The sequence below is a fragment of the Dermacentor silvarum genome, chromosome 1 (assembly GCF_013339745.2).
Source record: "Dermacentor silvarum isolate Dsil-2018 chromosome 1, BIME_Dsil_1.4, whole genome shotgun sequence".
Taxonomy (NCBI): domain Eukaryota; kingdom Metazoa; phylum Arthropoda; class Arachnida; order Ixodida; family Ixodidae; genus Dermacentor; species Dermacentor silvarum.
In genome coordinates this window covers 312,810,621-312,829,616 of record NC_051154.1, presented here as the reverse complement: position 1 = coordinate 312,829,616, position 18,996 = coordinate 312,810,621, and the positions used below count along the sequence as shown (strand labels likewise).

Sequence of the window (18,996 nt, the reverse complement as noted above, 5' to 3'; positions counted from 1 at the left end):
GCATGTGACTGACGTGAAAGTATCGATATACGGTTCCTAACTGTTGGAATTGCACCATATCGCTTCCCTGAAAGAACCTAGGTGCTGCGGAAGTACTTGACTGATCGGCCCGGTAATTAGTCTGTGCTTATTTTTTATACTTATCTTTAATTATATTGACGTCATGTCTGGCCACATTGACAAAATGGTGAAATGCACGCTGTGTTATTTAGAACCGCAAACATGAAACAGCTATGCCATAATGAAATAAAACTCATATTTCATTCCTCCTCAACACTCATATATTATTGTTTTGAAGAGCATAGTCATGATTATGATGTTCGAAGTCATGAGTTGCCCATAATGTGTTACGGTTGAGACAAGAGCTTTTTTACTGCCCACAATTTGTAATGCAGCAATTTAGTATTTAGTGGTATGCTGAAGTTACTTTTACATCAAGAAATATACCATAATTTTCATGGTTGACCTCAGCTTTTCTGTACTAATGGTAGTAATGCGCTCTATACTATATTTTTCAGCATCGCCATTGTGACAGTCTGCATCACCATTTGGCCTGTTGTGGGATCCCGCAAGGTACGGTTTGTTCCTCGGTCAATTACTGAACTTCTGCAAGCCCCATGCAATCCAACGGTCATCCGCATCGAATGGAACAAATTCATTGTTCCGGTCTTCATATTTCATCTTAAGCTGAAGCTAGAACGGGAGCTGAAACAGCATATATTCTATAAGGATTTGCCACTGCATACCGTCTGGTACCTACACCCGACAGTCTACTGTCTAGAACACGGATGGTGTTTTATTTTAGAGTAGCTTTGTCAGTAGTACTACTGCTTGTGTTTGTAAGATCAGAGTCCACTCTTTCTTTTGCAAACTTATCAGAACAAAAAAGGACGAGGATAATTTTATTTATTGTTTCAGATATTGGCACTTGGATTGACCAGAAGTAATTCAGGGGTACATACTGTTTTATTAAATATGGCTTATGAAAAGAAACCTGGATTAAAAATACCGACTTAAGCTGCAAGGTGCCTATGAAGGTAGATGTATGCAAAATGCCTTTAGTGGTGATGGTTGGATTGGTAGGATGTCAGAAAGGAGATAAATAAGAGGTTTTAGCCAGAATAGTGCGACAACGACTACAGTGCAGAAGGACACATTAACTGGAGCTCTTGTTCGCTTGCACACCAATGCAAGCGCAGCACACTTGGAAAGGCAGTTTCTCTGCGTGGTTGTGTTGGAAGCCTGGTTCCTGCGTAAGAGAAGGGGTTGGTCATAAACGTACAATGATGTTAACGCACATAAAAACTACCTCAGGTACTGTATCCGTTTTCTTCAGTTTACTTTTCGTAGTAAATACATTCGTTAAAAATTTTCATTGTGTTCTGGAAGCCAATTTTTTTTTACATTGATGAGCTCTGACTGCTTTCATTCATATTTGCATAGATACAGTTTTCAGCTGGTCTGGCGTTTGCACAGCCAGACCGACATACAACAATCTACCACTTACATAATGCACTCACTAATAGCTCGAATGTGCGCAACAAAGATATGTGACATACGAGTATATCTGCTACCACTTGCTAGCGTTTTCTGTATTAGGATCTGGGTCAACTGCTACAGCATTTTTTATCACAATAAAAATAATGTGATGTACAAAAACTATCCTATGTTGTATTGTTATTCAATGTTTTGCATTGAAATAAAACATTGCATTCCTTTTGTATACATACAGATATAATTATGAAAACCATTTCATGGTAGCTCACTTCCTCGCTGGGCGTGAATGTTCTTAAGAATGGTAAGCTATTAAACTGAACATTTTGAAGCAAGGCTGACGTAATTATTGCTAACGACTTTAAAAAGCAGTTACTGCACACGTCCCACGCAAAATTGCAGTAAATTTTTTTGTTTTCCCTAGAGCAACTAACTGCATGAAATTATACAGACAAAAAAAAAGTGAACGCACCAGGTCGTTTACAGAGAAGCTCGCCTTGCTGCGGTGTGCTTCGCCGTCCTTGGAATAGCGTAGTAAGTTATGCACCCGACTACAAACCGCTACGGTGGGGCGAATGCCGGCGCTCGCGCAGCCAGATCCGCATCCGGCAATCGATCACACTGGCAATACACACACTAATGACAGGAATCTTCGCAGTTGTTTTCTTTTCATAGGTTCGAAGTCCGCCGCAGTTATGTATCGTGCCGCGCTTCAACTGATGCTGCTTTGTATGATAACCCACGAGAAACACGTCAATGCACTGGCGCCGATAGAAGTTTCGGAGCACTCGCACGAAGAATGCACGTATACAGGTCAGCAACTGGCTCATGCACGGAATAAGACGACAGGTCACTGCAATAGCTGACAGTCTTCTTGACAGGACGGCCAATATGTTTTGATGCCGCAGTAGAATCAAATCCGTTGCCAAGGCGCTCCAGTGGATTGCACCGGTTCGTAAAACGATGCCCTTGAAAATGTGCAACATCGTTGACGAAAGAAAAACTTCGGAGGCAACTGCCGTCCATCGGAAAAAGCCGACGAGGCGAGTGACAGATCACAACGCAGCCATGTTTGTGCACTAACTACACTCAAGGAGCGATTCAAGGTAGCTGCGAGGCTACCTTGTGATTCTCGAGTAAAACGCTCGAGCTTTCCTTCACTCAAGGCGCGTTTCAAGTGGAGGGCGATTTGTGAAACGAAAAGCCGCCCTCAAGGAGAATTTCTAGTGGAGGTCGAGTCGAGGTGCGTTTGTGAATACGGGGGCAAATCTTTAAAAAAATAGCACTTAGGGCTGAAATGGCTGATCGCGCCGATGTGTCTGGCAGTTTCTGGACTTCTGGCAAGTTTTATAAGGCATAAAAAACAACTTTGAACGAGTCTCCCGCAAACAAAAAAATGTCAGCCGTAACTCTATACCATGCACAACCTGGCACGGGTCGCATTTGAAGCGGTTCCTGCGGCTGTTTGTAAGCGTACTTGCGGCATGTAAGACACATTTGCACCATAGAAGTGATCGCAGCGTTGAGCCCTGGCCAAAATACGAAACGTCTGGCTCATTCCTTGCATTTTTGCATGCCGAGATGACCCGCATGAATTCTTTGCAGCATTGTTTGACACATGCTTTTTGGAATAACCACTTTCGATGCCTCTAAAAGTATTCCGTTGACAAAGGAGAGTTCTTGCTCAAAAGGGTTGAGGTCACCTTGTACCGGTAGCCCCAGTGACAAACTAGTGATTACAGACGGCAGGTAGCAGTCACGAGCAGTTGCCGCCTGCAGTTCTTTCTGCGTTGCTGCCGTGACTCTGTTGCCTAGTAGCTGGACTGCATGAACTTCGACGTCGTCCGTGGCACCAGCCTTATCTTGGTTGTCAGCAGTCGACCGGGACAGCATGTCAGCAAGCACAAGGTGCTTCCCAGGAATATACTGCAAGGCAAAATCCTACTTGAACAATCTAAAAAATTGTTGAAGACGAGGCGGCATGTCACCGACTTCCTTTTTAGCAATTGACAAAAGTGGTTTGTGGTCCATTTCGATCGTCACTTTCCACCCATAAACGAATTGATGAAATTTTTCGCATGCGAAGAAAATTGCTAGGGCCTCCTTTTCTATCTGAGCATAATGATTTTCTGCTTAAGTCAGGACTCGGGATGCGTAAGCTGCACGCCGCCACTGCTTATTGTGGCACTGCAAAAGAGCAGCGCCGACGCCGTTCTGCGATGTGTCGCAAGATAACTTTGTTTCCCGTCGCGGGTCAAAGATTGCTAACACGGGTGCGGTGGTCAAAATTTGCGCCACGCTTTTCCACTCTTTGGCGTGGTTTTCCGTTCACTCAAGCTCCGTGCAAGCTTTGATAAGAGTTCTTAATAGCGCCGTTCTTTCAGATAGCTGCCTCACGAACTTGCCAAAGTAGTTCAACACACCAGCCATACGGTGAACATCGGACTTGCAAGTTGGCAAGTTGGCACCGGTATTGAACCAAACTTTTAACGAGCCCTGGGTTTGGCGATATGCCTTTTTCGCCTATGATATCACCCAGAAAGCGTAGCTCTCTTACGACGAACTTGCACTTCTGAGGAATAAACGTTACTACAGCTGTTTCAGCGGCATTCAAGACAGCTACCAGGCTACCATGTCTGGGGCTTCGAAGGAAGAGCTATCGCGCTCTTCTTTCGTTGAGCCCCAGACCTAGATATCGTCTATATAAATAAGCACGCCAGGTAGACCGTCAAATATCTGGCGAAGCACCTGCTGAAACACCTCAGGTGCGGACGAGATACCAAAGGGTAGCCTTAAGAAGCGGTATCTGCCAAAAGGTGGCGCGAACGAACAGACCTTGAACGTTTTCTCGTCCAGGGGCACCTAATGGAATCCGGCGCTTGCATCCAGACAGCTAAAATAGGTAGCTCCGGCTAGTCGTGCTTCCAAGTCTTCGCGCCTTGGTAAGGGGAAGTGTTGCCTCGTGACATATATGTTATTTGCTGGAGTTCTTTTTCCAGAGGTTCCTGTAGTGCCAGTGGAACCCTATGGGCCGGCTGAACGACTGGCACCGCACCTGGTTCCAGGACCATGCTGTATGGAGTCTTCAAACAGCGCAACCCTTGGAAGACGTGCGTAAAATTTTTCAAAAGTTCATACTCAGGGGAGGCATTCACTGTATCCACCTAGCGTTGAACCAACCCAAGCGCCTCACTGGCATCGAGTCCTAGGATGGCTTGACGCCCATTCATTTACGACGAAAAATTTGATGCTTATGTCGGTGGCTCCAACGGACATTTTCTGGGACGTTGTTCCGCAGCTTGAAATTACACCCCCGTTGTATGCTCGTAGCACTGAGCAGGTAGGTTGCAATGCTTCTTTGGCTCGAAGCTTACGGTATGTTGAAAACGGTAGCAAGCTTGCCTGCGAACCTGTGTCCACCTTGAAAAAAATCCACGCCACTTACTCTCCAATTCATCCCGAGACCATTTTCGGAGCTTATTTCAAGAATCTCAGTCATTCTCGTCGACTTTACCGACTTCACTGACGGCGGTCGACTTCCGGCAACTACTTGCAAAGTGGTTGAACTTGCGGCGAGAATGATATATTTTACCGAACGCTGGACCAGGTCGCAACATTTCCCGGAGCTTTCCCGTGGGTCACGTCAAAGATGACTCATCTCCATTGCGCAGCTTTTCAAGTTCATCGCTATAAAAAGATGGAGACAGTATGTGACTTATTCTTTATCGGAGCTGTACAGATCCATAAGCGTCAATTGCGGAGGAATAGGGCTAGCTGCTCAGCCCCCCCCCCTCCTCCCCCCCCCCCCCGCAAAGAAAAAACTTTTCCATGGGGGAGTGAGGGTGAAGCTTCCCCCCTGGCCGCAAACGGTCACAGTTACCGGTTGCATCTTGTTGTGGACATGTACAGTATTACTGCTGTAATCTTTTCACATAAAATCCATGGCGGTTACTAGGTTGCATGGCCGTTAGCCATTGCAACGAGCCACTTAAGGCTCTCAGCTTAAAAATGGTATCGCGCCACTTTGCGTTGACATCTTGGTACCAGAGATGGATACTGACCACATAACAGCAGATTTCTCTACATCGGTCAACTGCTACTAAGTGCACCATATGTATTGTTTAAAATCGCAAGTTTTTATATGTATAGCCATTTACGCTTTATTGTATGCGTATTAAGATCTAAAAAACAAGTGGAACGGTGGAACCGTGTTGCACCAGGGCGTGCATTATGCATGGCGCGCTGATGAATGGTTTTGTAATAGTGCAAGTTTCCGAGTGAGTACGCCGAGTTTGCTCTCGCTGCCTGGCGCGGCACTGGTCTTCGGCCGCGCCTTGCCTCTCTTCTTGCTCTCGCTCCACGGCCGTGCTTACCTATAGTCGGCCCGTTGCTTCACCCTTTGTCTCGCCACCCTCGTTGCTTCGGTACGCATTGCTTGCGCCTGTCATCCCTGCAGAGCTTTTGCGATATTACGCTGCACTTCTGTTCGGTACTTTCGGGGGCCGATTTTTGTATGTCCAAGTAGAGGCCTACGCGGAACATATCGCACCTAGCACAACTGAGCCACCTCTGTCTGTGGCTGCATTGGCGCTGCCATATTTGTTGACATGACAAGCGCCTGCTATTGAGCCCCTTCTGATAGGCGTTTTGTCGCTTGTTTAAACTAACCACGGTGGCCATGGGCACGGCTCAGACAACCGCTATTTCGGCCACGTGGTTATCTGAGAGGGGGTATACGGCGCAAGAATTCGGCCAAGACTGCAGAGGGAGTGTAAGTATACATTTTATTCATCCGTTCTGTCTGCATCGCAATCTTATTGTGTGATTAAAGCACTGCATGAGCGGAGGTTGTCTGCGGTGGCTGCTGTGAATCACGTCCACGCGTGACCCACGCGCTGCCTCTCGCCATCTCCCGATTAGCGAGGCAGTCGCGCCACACTTGGCTCTGTTTGCTACCTGCCGCACGAGACATTGTCCGCGCCAGCCAACACAGGGTGTTCATTTTTATGTGTAACGGAATTTTTAGAAATCGCCTGTGGCAGTTAGCATAATTCTTATAATTGAGCTGGGTTATTCGATAAGGCGGGCATTAATATCGCGAGAAATCGAAAGACATATTCAACTGATTACCAAAAATTACCTAATTGACTTCTCAGTTGATTACTTTACGACACATACTGCAATTTACGATTTGTAGCCGGTGAGCTTGTCAGGCGTATCCACTTGGAATGAATTTTCAGAATGACACCAGTTGCAGATATGCGCCATCAAACTCGCCGTAAAAATGTACTGTTGTTCCACTTACATTTTTACCGAAATGATGTTTCATACATTGATTCACAAAAGTAACTGGAACGCCCATGTATTTCGTCCCACACTATAGGAAATATTATCTGGAAACTGGTGTCATTGTGATGGCAGGTTCTTTGGTCTAATATTTTCTGACGGTTCTCCGAGGCGAAGCCTCCCAGAACCCAATCGAGGACAAAGCCGTTTGTGGAAAAACACACAAACTTATAATAAAACTGAAAAAAATTAACCCATAAAAACAAACACTTAAAACGACTATCATGGCACAAAACGTTCGGGCAGCAAGTTCGGGCAAGAAGCAGGCGTGTGTGCGTCCTATAGTCTCGATGCGGAGCAGCGGAGACGAGACGACGAGAGAAGCGGTGTTCTTGTCTACGGTCCTTGTCTCCAACCACCGCACCGCGTCGCGCACTACACATCACAGTCATGCTGGAATTTCATTTCAAGTGGATGCGTGTTGCAAACTCATCGGCTGCAATTCGTAAATTGCAATATGTGTCATAAAGTAATTAACTAAGAAGTTCTTCAGTCAATTTTTCTTAATTAGTTCAACATGTGTTGCGATTTCTCGTGCTACTAATGTCCGCCTCTTCGAGTAACCCTGCTCAACGATAATAATAATGCTACCGGTCGCAGGCACTTTTTAAAAACTCCGTAAAGCTTAATTTTGAATATCCGGTATATCGCGCAATGAAAACACGTATACAGCAGCGCTCAAATCTCGCATTTGGGAGTATCATAATCGTCAGTGAAAATTTTTAATACAGTATACAGTAAACGTTTTGTGGACCCTGTTGTCAATACGCTCTTTATTCGTCATTTGCACGGGCACTAGACGAACATGCAACGTTTCGGTAGATGCAGCACACAATGTTAGTTTATATTATAATGTTTCAAGCCCCCCTATATTATATAAAATGCACTTTACGCCTTTATCGACTTCGGAGGAAGATCTAGCAATAATTTAGCAGCTTCATTGTCTCAGTTGGCAACGCTGGTTATGAGACGTTTATTACCTTAGTAACCAAATTTGGTTGCGTTGAGGCCGCTTGATGTCATTTTAGAAAGTTTCGTTTCTCACGTACGCTTAGTAGAGGATTTCATGGGCTGGCATATCGCACGGCAACCGAGAAGGTATCTTAAGAATTATTTCCCCTCCCCCGGGAAATCGCTTCACCTCACTGCTTGCACATTGGTTAAATGCGTGAAATTGATATCACGTGTTGATGGCTATCGGCGACACTCAAGGACGGTGTGGCCAAAGGAAATCTTCACGAAACAAGAGAGCTTTAATAAAGTTTAGTGCGACACAACGCTAACGCTACGATAAGTTCTACAATTGGTGGCAAACAATGGTGCCCCAGAAAACCATAACTGAGCAGAAGGCAAACGTAACTGCATTAGTGAACCTTAACGGGTCGTCATGAAGGCTCCCTAAAATACTTAGTGCTGCAGCGTTATACCAAGATGTAAAAGTTCACAATGTATAAATTACCAAATGTCCACTAAATGTCAATTGGGATTTGGTTGACGCTTGAGGCGGGTGCAACTGGTGCAACCACGTTTGACAAGGCTATTATTTAGTACACGTAAATATTACGTAAGGCAAAAGTGGTGGTGGCGTGTAGCAGAGTTAGAACACCCGGCATCAAATCTGAAGGTCGCAAGTTCGAATCCTCCTCCAGTCCACTATATTTTCAGGCATGGAGTGGCTCCTGACACCAGCAAGAAGCTAGTGGGGCTATACTAGTGCAGGTGCAACCAAATTAGGAAGGCTCACTAAGCTTCAACAAAGTCACTCCCTCACCAGAACAGAAATGGGCCTCCCTGGCCACTACGCCAGGGAGGCCCTACTACGTTCCTACGTTCCATTCAGCCACTACGTTCCTCATGACTCCTACAATTAGGCCATGGCCCTCAGACCCCGGTGGCTGCGGCGCACCTGAGCAAGGCGACGGTCAGACCTGCGGCGCGGCAGAGGGTGCTAAGAATCTCTGGGTCCGGACAGGCCGCCACTGAAAACTGAACCTGGCAACTGAACCTAGCCTCAACCCTATCGAGTGAGGCTGGCTTAGCAGGACTCTTTGAAGAATTATCAGGTATTTCCTGGGATATTATTGGCCTAATAAGGTTAGAATAACTGGTGAGGCTTATACAGTGCTGACTACGGCCACATCCTCTGCTACAGAGGTCTTCCAGATAAGGGAGAATTCGGAGTAGGACCTCTAGTCCATAAGGACATAGCGGGCAACATTGATGAATTGTACAGCATCAATGAGAGGCTAGCAGTCGTCGTAATAATGCTGATTAGGACGTATAGAATGGAGGTAGTACAAGCCTACGCCCCAACCTCCAGTCACAATGATGAAAAAAAATAGAGCAGTTTCATGAAGATGTTGAATTAGCAAACTCAGTATACTGTAGTCATGGGCGACTTCAATGCAAAAGTGGGCAAAAAGCAGGCTGGTGAGCAAGCAATTGGCAACTACGGCATCGATTCTAGGAACACTAGAGTAGAGATGTTGGCAGAATTCGCGGAAAGGAATAGGCTCCGAATAATGAATACCTTCTCAGGAAGTGCAGCAACAGCAAGTGGACCTCGAAAAGCCCTAATGGAGAAACAAGGAATGAAATAGATTTCATACTCTCTGCCGATCCAATCATAGTGCAGGATGTAGAAGTGTTAGGTTAGGTAAAGTGCAGTGACCATAGGTTAGTGAGGTCTAGGATTTTTCTAAATTTGAAGAGAGAAAGAAGAAAACTAGTGAAGAAGAAACAGGCCGAACTAGACGCATTAAGGGTGCTCGCAAACAAATATGCAGCTTTAGAACAGGAAGATGAAGACAACATAGAGGTAATTAATGAGACCGTAACTAGGCTGATCCTAGAAGCAGCAATTGAAGTTGCAGGTAAGGCACCAAGGCAACCAGTAGATAAGCTCTCCCAAGTAACAAAGGACCTAATAAAGAAACGGCAAAAGATGAAAGTGTCAGCTTTAGAGATCAGATAGAATTAGCTCAACTGTCGAAACTGATCAAAAACAAGAAAGTAAGAGATATCCGACGGAAGGGATTCTAACGTGGAAAAGATTGAGGTAGCAGTAAAATATGGACGCAGCATGAAGTCAGTGAGAAGAAAACTTGGCATAGGACAAAGGAAAATGTATGCACTGAAAGAGAAGCAGGGTAATATCATCAGCAATTTCGATGACATAATAAAAGCAGTGGAATAATTGTATACTGACGTCTACAGTACCCAGAGCAGCCAAGCTACTTTCATTCGAAGTAGTGAAGAACAAGATACAGAGGCTCCTTCTATAACTAGCGATGAAGTCAGAAGGGCCTTGAAAGATATGACCAGGGGAAAAGCTGCTGGAGAAGATGGAATAACATTCGATATAATCAAAGATGGAGTAGATATCATGCTTAGAAAGTTTGCGGCCCTTTATACACAATGCCTCACGACTTCAAGTGTACCAGAAAGCTGGAAGAACGCCAACATTACACTCAACCACAAGAAGGAAGACGTTAAAGAATTGAAGAACTGTAGACCCATTAGCTTGCTTTCAGTATTGTATAAAATATACACCAAGATAATTTCTAATAGAATCAGGGCAACTCTTGACTTCGGCCAACCAAGAGAACAGATTGGCGTCAGGAAGCAATATTCTAAGATGGATCATATCCATGTGATCAATCAGGTAATACAGAAATCTGTGGAGTACAATAAACCTCTCTATATGGCTTTCATAGATTATGAAAAAGCATTCGATTCAGTAGAGATAGCAGCAGTCATAGAGGCATTACGTAATCAAGGAGTACAGGAGGCATAGATAATGTTAAATAGGCTGGCAAGGAAACAAGAATTCAAGATCGTCAGTCAGCCAGAGTCTGTAAAGGAGTACGTTTATCTAGGTCCATTACGCACAGGGGATCCTTATCACGAGAAAGAAATTTACAGAAGAATAAAATTAGGTTGGAGTGCATACAGCAGGTATTGCCAAATTCTGTCTGGGAGCTTACCACTGTCGTTAAAAAGAAAAGTATACAATCATTGCATCCCACCGGTGCTTACATATTAGGGTAGAAACTTGGAGGTTAACAAAGAAGCTCGAGAACCATTTAAGGACCACACAAAGAGCGATCGAACGAAAAATGTTAGGCCTAACGCTGAGAGACAGGAAGAGAGCGGTGTGGTTCAGAGAGCAAACGGGGATAGCCGACATTCTAATTGACATTAAGCGGAAAAAGTGGAGCTGGGCAGGCCAAGTAATGCGTAGGATGGATAACCGGTAGACCATTGGAATTACGGAATGGACACCAAGAGAAGGGAAGCGCAGTCGAGGACGGCAGAAAACTAGGTACGCATTTCCTAGGGAAAACTAGGAAATTTGCAGGCGCAAGTTCGAATTAGCTAACGCAAGACAGGGGTAATCGGATACGCTTGGAGAGGCCTTCGTCCTGCATTGCACATAAATGTAGGCTGATGATGATGAAGGCAAATACACCTGGTAGCGAAGCTTCCATAGAAGCTCATACGTTCAAAACATGGCGGTTCATCGGCGGTTCATGGGGTTAGCGCCATCTGTGTGAGAAGGGAACACTTCCGGCGGAAGAAAAAAATAATGTGACGTCATATCCGCTAAAAACAGAAGTTACGTCATTTTGTTCTCAGTGGCGCGAAATTTGTTTTCGGAGGCGTGCTATTAGGGCTGTATATTCAAATGCCCTGCCATTCGACTTCATGGTCGTTTCGTGCTTTCAGGCCTTTCCATAGGAGTGCCAGGCAGCGGCCGGCGAAGTCGGATACGTCACGCCGGCGACGCCAGGATCACCAAAAATTTGCCTGCTGTATAGTTCGGCACATTGAATGCAGCTCGCTGTAGCGAGGCGATCAGCTATTGTCGCAGCGCATGTGCATTAGTGCACGGCAAGCGAGTGCTTTTTAAGGCGAAAGCCTTAGGTGTACAGTCAACCACAAAAGTTTGCGGACCACGCGAGCGCGTGCCAGACTGCCTATCCGCGCCACCTAGCGGTACGCCACCTAGCGGCGACAGGGGCGCTCTCCCGGATATGAGCCCTCTTGGTACTCGCCTGCCTGTTAATTTTTTATTCCCGTGCATGACATTGTTAGTGCGTTGTGTTGACGCAGAGCGCTGTCTGCGATAAGACCGCCACATATCTGGCTTGATAGCAGTATCGGAGCAATCACTGCAACCTTTGTCGACTGGTGTGCCAGTGGGTAGATAAGTTTCACGAAGCGCTGCGACGATTTTTTACGCGACGTTTACTGGCGCACTTTGGTTGGCAGCATCTTGGTCCAATGAGTGTTGCTGCTTCTGCGTCTTGAGAGAAAGGGTAGGGAGGTGTTTCACTGTCATCAAAAATAAAGAAAAAGCGGATGCATAGAAAATTTTCTTTCACACATAGGCGCATCTTCGCATCAGTCGCTGAAAACGTAGTAGACTTGCTTCAGGCCACGTGGTGATTGCCTATTTGGAAAGATGCCGCTGCGTGTTCCACTTGACGAAAGAAGGCACATTGTGCGTTTATTTATAGAGGGAATACCTCAGCGCGAAATCTGCCGCCGAACCAACAGGAGCCGGACTGCCGTGAATAGGATTATTCAAGCTTTCCGCGACGATGACAGATTCACAGATATGGAGCGCAGTGGGCGTCCAAGGGCCACGCCTGAGGAAGAGGACCGCCTGATTACGGCCGCCATCGTGGCTGATCCTTTTCAAAGTGTAGAGGATATCCGAGAAGCGCTCTCGCTCACGGTATCGTCTGAGACTGTAAGAAGAAGGCTGAGTGAGCTTGGCCTGCAGTCTTTCGTAGCAGCACAGAAGCCCTGCCTCTCAGACAGCCAGCTACAAGAACGACTCATGTTCGCTACAGCAATGAAAGATTGGACAACAGAGAAATGGGCCGATGTCATCTTTAGCGACGAGTCAACTTTTTCCACGCGCTGGGACCAACGGAAGCGGGTTTGGCGTCCACTAAACTGCAGGTGTGTTTACAGTGTATTGGCAGTTAATTCACGAAGCTAATTCTGCATCACAACATGTTTCACGTAAAATTAGCTTTTGGACATTACGAGATTTTTCTGTAGTGGTATTATGTTGAAAACATTAACGATTGTTTCATAGTACTACTTACTCTGAAGCTAATTAAAAGCTGCCAGTGGGTCTTTCAGTACTATCTAATGATGTTTGCACGTTTTCTATTGCAACTCTATAACAGCATTATAAAGTTCATACGCAAGAGGAATCACAACATTTTTAGACGCGCCGCTGGAACCCAATTGTATGCTATTTCTTGCAGATATCTGCCTAATTACAAACAGAGTGTTCTATCCAGTGGACGGTGTTCCGTGAGCGTGTGGGGATCAATCAGCAAAGATGGCCTTGGTCCCCTTGTGCGTCTGGAAGGGCCCTTCACTGCGTCACGGTACTGCGACGTCATCACTAGACACCTCGTTCCGTATGCGCTGGACGGTCCCTTCAGCGACGGCTGCTATTTTTTTCAACACGACCGCAGCCCGATCCATAAAGCACGTATCGTCCAGTCATTGCTAGAAGAACATGCTGTTTGCCAGCTTGAGTGGCCTCCATGTGGCGCCGACTTGAATCCCATAGAAAATGTCTGGGGCATGTTGAAGAAACGGCTGTCCACACGAGCCAACCGCGGCCGCACGGCCGATACGCTGTGGCAAGCGATCGCACAAGAATGGGAAAGCCTGCGCGGTCGACCGGAGATTACTGAATCTTTGTACGAGTCGATGCCCACACGCATCAATAAGGTGCTAGAAAACGGCGGACATTTCACTTCCTACTAGATCATTGAGAGACCTATGTTTCATGACACTTCTGTAAATGTCTTGTGAATAAATTCATCCCCTTCAGACACGAATTATGATGCACTGTCTGCAAATGCGTCAAATGCGCATGGCATCATTTCAAGACGCTCACTATTACATTCCAAGAAAGAAGACGAAGCAATGTGCTGTTTTGTGCGAGTTTCAGTAAAAAAAATTAATTAGCGTATAACTCATTATCTAATTATTCTGAAATCCGTCAGCTTCAATGCTTGCATAAAAAGAATCAACTATTAGGCCCGAAACGCATGCACACTTGCTTTTTCGGTTGTATTCGTGTCGACCGGAGAAAAAAAATACTCTTGACGTTGGTCTTGGAACGCGGCACGTCGAACGATTGTCTAACATGGTAGTGTCTCCAGCAAAGTGATCATCTGCAGCAATACGCAGGACAATGAAGTTAACTGACCGCTAGTTGTCCCATCAGGAAGCGGACACGAATGTGCACACTGAGTTTTAGGTCATTTGAAGAAACACGTGGCGTGGGACGCGCCTCCGAAGTTCGAGTCCCCAAACGAGGACGCCGTGTCACAAAGGGTTATAAAAAGAGTCATCGCACCCGATTATTTCTTATTTTTCTAAATGTAACCACTATAGCAGCGCGGTGGTTCGGGCTTTGCGCAGCAAAACCTGGGCGCAGGCGATCAAATCCCGGCCGCTACTGTCACTTAGCGATGGGGGAGGAACGGAAAAATTCTGCCTACTGACTAAGCATCTGTGTCCCATGGCTGCCTCACCGCTCACTCACGCACTCACGAAAAAAAAAAAAACAGCGTCGCTACGCGAAAATAGAACTGATAACAACCGAAGAATACGCTGTCTGATTACTTGTACTGATATTCTGCTCTTAAAATATAAGCAAGTAGCCCTGGCTAAGAAAGAGCGCGTCACGTTGAAAGAGATAGGTAGAAAATATTTGCGCACAGTGCGAAAATAGACAGGCCATAGATTTAAGGAGGGATGCGTCTTCAACGTAGCGCTGCTGTCGATCGCTGGTGACGTAGCGGAAGTGTCGCGAAGAGGCTCTTGGCCACGCGCTCGCGTGGTCCGCAAACTGTTGTGGTTGACTGTACATGTTGGCGGTGTCCTTGGTGGTCACCTTGGCGAAACTGCGCCGTTACGAAAATGGCCGATGCCTCAAAAATGGTCGGATTGACGTCACATTTCTCAGGGAAGTTCCTGTAAACGAATTAAATTAGGCGCTTTGAAAACAAAATTTGGTATACTTCGGTCTGGGTGGGAATCGAACCCGGGCCTCCGGGAAGCGAGACGAGCACGCTTCCCTGAAGCTACGGCTGCTCCACGGTTCTGAAATTTACTAAAGGTGCGCCTTTTGCGTGCGTGATTGCACACGTTACATCGCAGCCATCTCGCTGAATACAAGTGTGGCCTTGTGCGTGCACTAACATGCTGCACTTTAGGTACTACGTTAAGTGTTCATATGTGGCGTTCAGGAGATCGACTCAGTGCCACACGTGTACTTTCCATTGCGGCTCGTTATGTATTGCAATAAGTCTAGCCCCGATTGTGCAACTTAATGCATTACCATTATAACTTATAAACAAGTCTAACCCCGATTGTATAACTTCAAGTATTACCAAATGTGCCGAAGGCTTTCGCCTTCCTGTGTTACAATAGTGTTACACCTGCTGAACTTTTATGTTTGCCGAGGGCGCTAACTAAGCATGCTCGCTTCAGTGAAACTGTATTGTAGGTAATAATGCTGCTGGCCAGCTAAGCTAGCGCCCGATGCACTCTGGTTTAGTGGCTTTGGCGTTAGGTAGGACATGTTCTATTCCCAAGCCACGCGCCGGTCACGACGACTGCGCCGCGAGGGGAGCGCGTCGAGCTCGTCACCGCTACGCCGGAAAATATCCGCGCTTTGATGCCAAAGAAGCAGGAGTAAATTAGTCGTTTAGAAAACTATTAAACAAAACACATATCACACGCACTGTACGAGGAATTTTGCTGATAGCTGGCTACCCAGCATCGTTTGGGATTAGGCAAAGGGTTAACAGGTGGACTAACATGTTTGTGTAAGACGAACAGCTATGTGTCTGAGGCGAGTGCGTGTGTGACGACAGAAGCAGGACGACAGGGACGAAGATCTTTTGATGACGCCGATGTCATGGTTTCTATTCCGGTCGTTGGACGTGAGCTTGTGGATTAGGAGCTTTTCAGAATATTAACGAATGAATGTTTTCTTCATTTTTTATTTGCGTAATACTAGGCATGTGGTAGGCTACCCCGTGGTTCTCAGTGAGCTGAAGGAGGCACCGACTTGATATCTGGTGGAAATTGAGGGCACGTTATGCCTGATTTGCCTGCAAAGATTATTTCTATCGTGTTAATAAAGGCGTGATACGAGCATAATACGGATCTTTTTCTTCTATCCTGTGAGGAAAAAGTGGCTCAGAATTTAAATTTACCGGCAATTAATTCCGCGTCAAGAGTCATATGCAAGCAAAGCTTCAAGGTATGTCGCTTATTTAGCGGCAAATAAAACTTGTAATGCAGCTTCTCTATAGAAACGGCTTCGTTATATGTTGGGCTTTCATGCTTCACCGTAACAGATGGCTCCTGTGCCTCTGAGACTATCAGTTTGTATCTCGACATTGAAAAAAAGTTTAAAATGAAATTCCACACTTTAATGTGTCAAACCAGTATATGATTATGATGCAAACCGTAGTGGGCAACTACGGAATAATTTTGACCACCTGGGGTTCTTTAACGTTTAAGATGAACTACAAAATAGGAAGTGAAAGAAGTGATGAAGGATGCGCACCAAATTATTTTATATGTACGTAATTGCTCCGCTGGCACCCTGTATATGTTGCCATTTAACCAGGAATTTTTACGAATATTTTAAGCAAGGCTGCACCTAGGCAACACATGCTATTACCAACAAGTATATCAACAAGTGTACCAGAGAGCTGGAAGAGAACGCCAACATTATACTAATCCATAAGAAGGGAGACGTTAAAGTGTTGAAGAATTATAGGCCCATTACCTTGCTTTCAGTATTGTATAAAATGCCCACCAAGATAATTTCCAATAGAATCAGGGAAACATGACTTCAATCAACGAAGAGAACAGGCTGACTGCAGGAAGAGATATTATATAGTGGATCACATCCATGTCATCAATCAGGCAATCGAGAAATCTGCGGAATACAACACACCTCTCTACATGGCTTTCGTAGATTATGAAAAGGCATTTGATTCAATATAGATACCAGCAGTCATAGAAGTACTGTGGAATCGAAGAGTACAGGAGGCACGCGTGAATATCTTGGCAAATATCTACGAACATTCCACAGTTACCTTGGTCCTCCACAAGAAAAGTATAAAGTTACCCGTCAAAAAAGACTCAGGAAAGAAGACACAATCTCTCCACTGTTATTCTATGCTTGCTTAGAAGAAGTATTCAAGCTATTAGACTGGGAAGGCTTAAGCGTGAGGATCAAGGCGAATATCTTAACAACCTTCGGTTTGCAGATGACATTGTCCTGTTCAGCCACACTTGGGACGAATTACAAAAAAAATGATTGAGAACTATAACCGAGAAAGTGTAAGAGTGGGGCTGAAGGTTAATGTGCAGAGGACGATCAAAGATAATGTTTAATGGCCTGGCAAGGGAAGAAGAATTCCGGATTGCCAGTCAGCCTCTACACACTGTAAGTTTATCTAGGTCAATCACTCACAGGATACCCTGATCATGAGAAAGAAATTTACAGAAGAATAAAAATGGGTTACAGCGCATACGGCAGGCATTACCGAATCCTGACTTGGAGCTAACCACTGTCGTTGAAAAGAAAAGTGTACAATCGTTGCATTCTACCGGCGTTACCATATGATGCAGAAACTTGGAGGTTAACAAAGAAGCTCGCGACCATCTTAGCACCGCGTATAGCGCGATCGAAGGAAAAATGTTACCCGTGAGGTTAAGAGACAGGAAAAGAGCGGTGTGGATCATAGAGCAAACGGTGATAGCCGACATTCTAGTTGACATTATAGGAAAACAATGGGACTTGGCAGGTTATGTAATACGTAGGGTAGATAACTGGTGGACAATTATAGTTACAGAATGGGTGCCAAGGGAAAGGAAACGCAGTCGAGGATGGCCGAAAACTAGGTGGGGTGATAAAATTGGGCTATTTTCAGGCGCAAGTAGGAATCATCTAGCACAAGACAGGGGTAAATGGAGATTGCAGGGAGCAGCCTTCGTCCTGCAGAGGACATAAATATAGACGAATGATGATGATGATATCAGGTTCATCTCGAATCTAGATGATCGCTGTTGAGCAGCGCCAGAACAAATTTGGCAAACAAAAAAAAAAAACATTTCGTTAAGTATAGAACTAGGCATTTCCAAAACTTTTTGTTGTTAAGGCAACATTACAAATTTTTCAGTGTCCAGGAACAGATCTGATTTAAGTCACCAATATAAAGTTTTCAGAAGACACATACAATAACATGCAATGACAAAGGTAGCGAGAAGTAGAAGACAGGTACACAGTTTCATGACAACATTTATATACTCATAAATTCAACCCTACAATACGAAGATAAATAGAAATCTTTACCAGCGCAATTGAAGATACGTAAGAAACTCTAACCTACAGTTAAATGTACTACGTTAGTGATGGCAAAGAGGAATAGCGCTAATTGAAACTGTACAGCTGGTGTTTCAATTATACTACTTCGTTGAACTCTCTCTGCAAACTTGATAATCCCGTTGGTTTATAGAAATTGGAAATATTCGTCACACGGAGTTAGCTCTGTATTCAGATTTGACGTACTTCATTTTTGAAACACTTAGTTCAGACATGTATGTCGTACTGAAAAGAGAAACATAACAGCGAGTGAATTCTTTCACTTTTCCAACTGCCTAGAATTCAGGCCTCTGTAGATCATGTACTCAAACCCTGGTGTCAAGTATTTGTGGTACAGAAGATCACTTCATGCAAACAACATGTCCCAGCTGAAGCTGGAAGAAACGCGCGAACATTATTGTTGAACATTTGTTTTCCCTCAAGTCTTTGATCGAGTACAGCAAGCGGTCTCTGTAAGGTCTTTTTGCAGGCCCCCGATGGAACATATATTGGCACGTGAATTATTTCTTCTTTTCTCGGGGACTGTGTTTCAACCGCTAACAGCTTAAAGTTATGGTTCACTACAAGACGTGCCTGCATGATCTGGAACTTACTCAAATTTTATCCTTTTTATCTATTTTGTACGATATCGCTGAACCTTGTGTGAGCAGAATGTACGCGCGACGCGAATAGTGTTGTACTTTCTGGAAGGTATACGAGCA

General features: G+C 45.1%; 1 protein-coding gene across 1 annotated transcript in view; it reads right to left on the bottom strand.

Annotated features, from left to right (window-relative positions):
- Positions 1-955: 955 nt before the first annotated feature.
- LOC119437298 (fibronectin-like) overlaps positions 956-18,996 on the bottom strand; it is an 84,707-nt gene continuing 66,666 nt past the window's right edge. The window contains exon 12 of the mRNA XM_037704355.2: positions 956-1,249. The gene's annotated coding sequence lies outside the window, so the exon portion shown is untranslated. The remainder of the gene's footprint in view (positions 1,250-18,996) is intronic.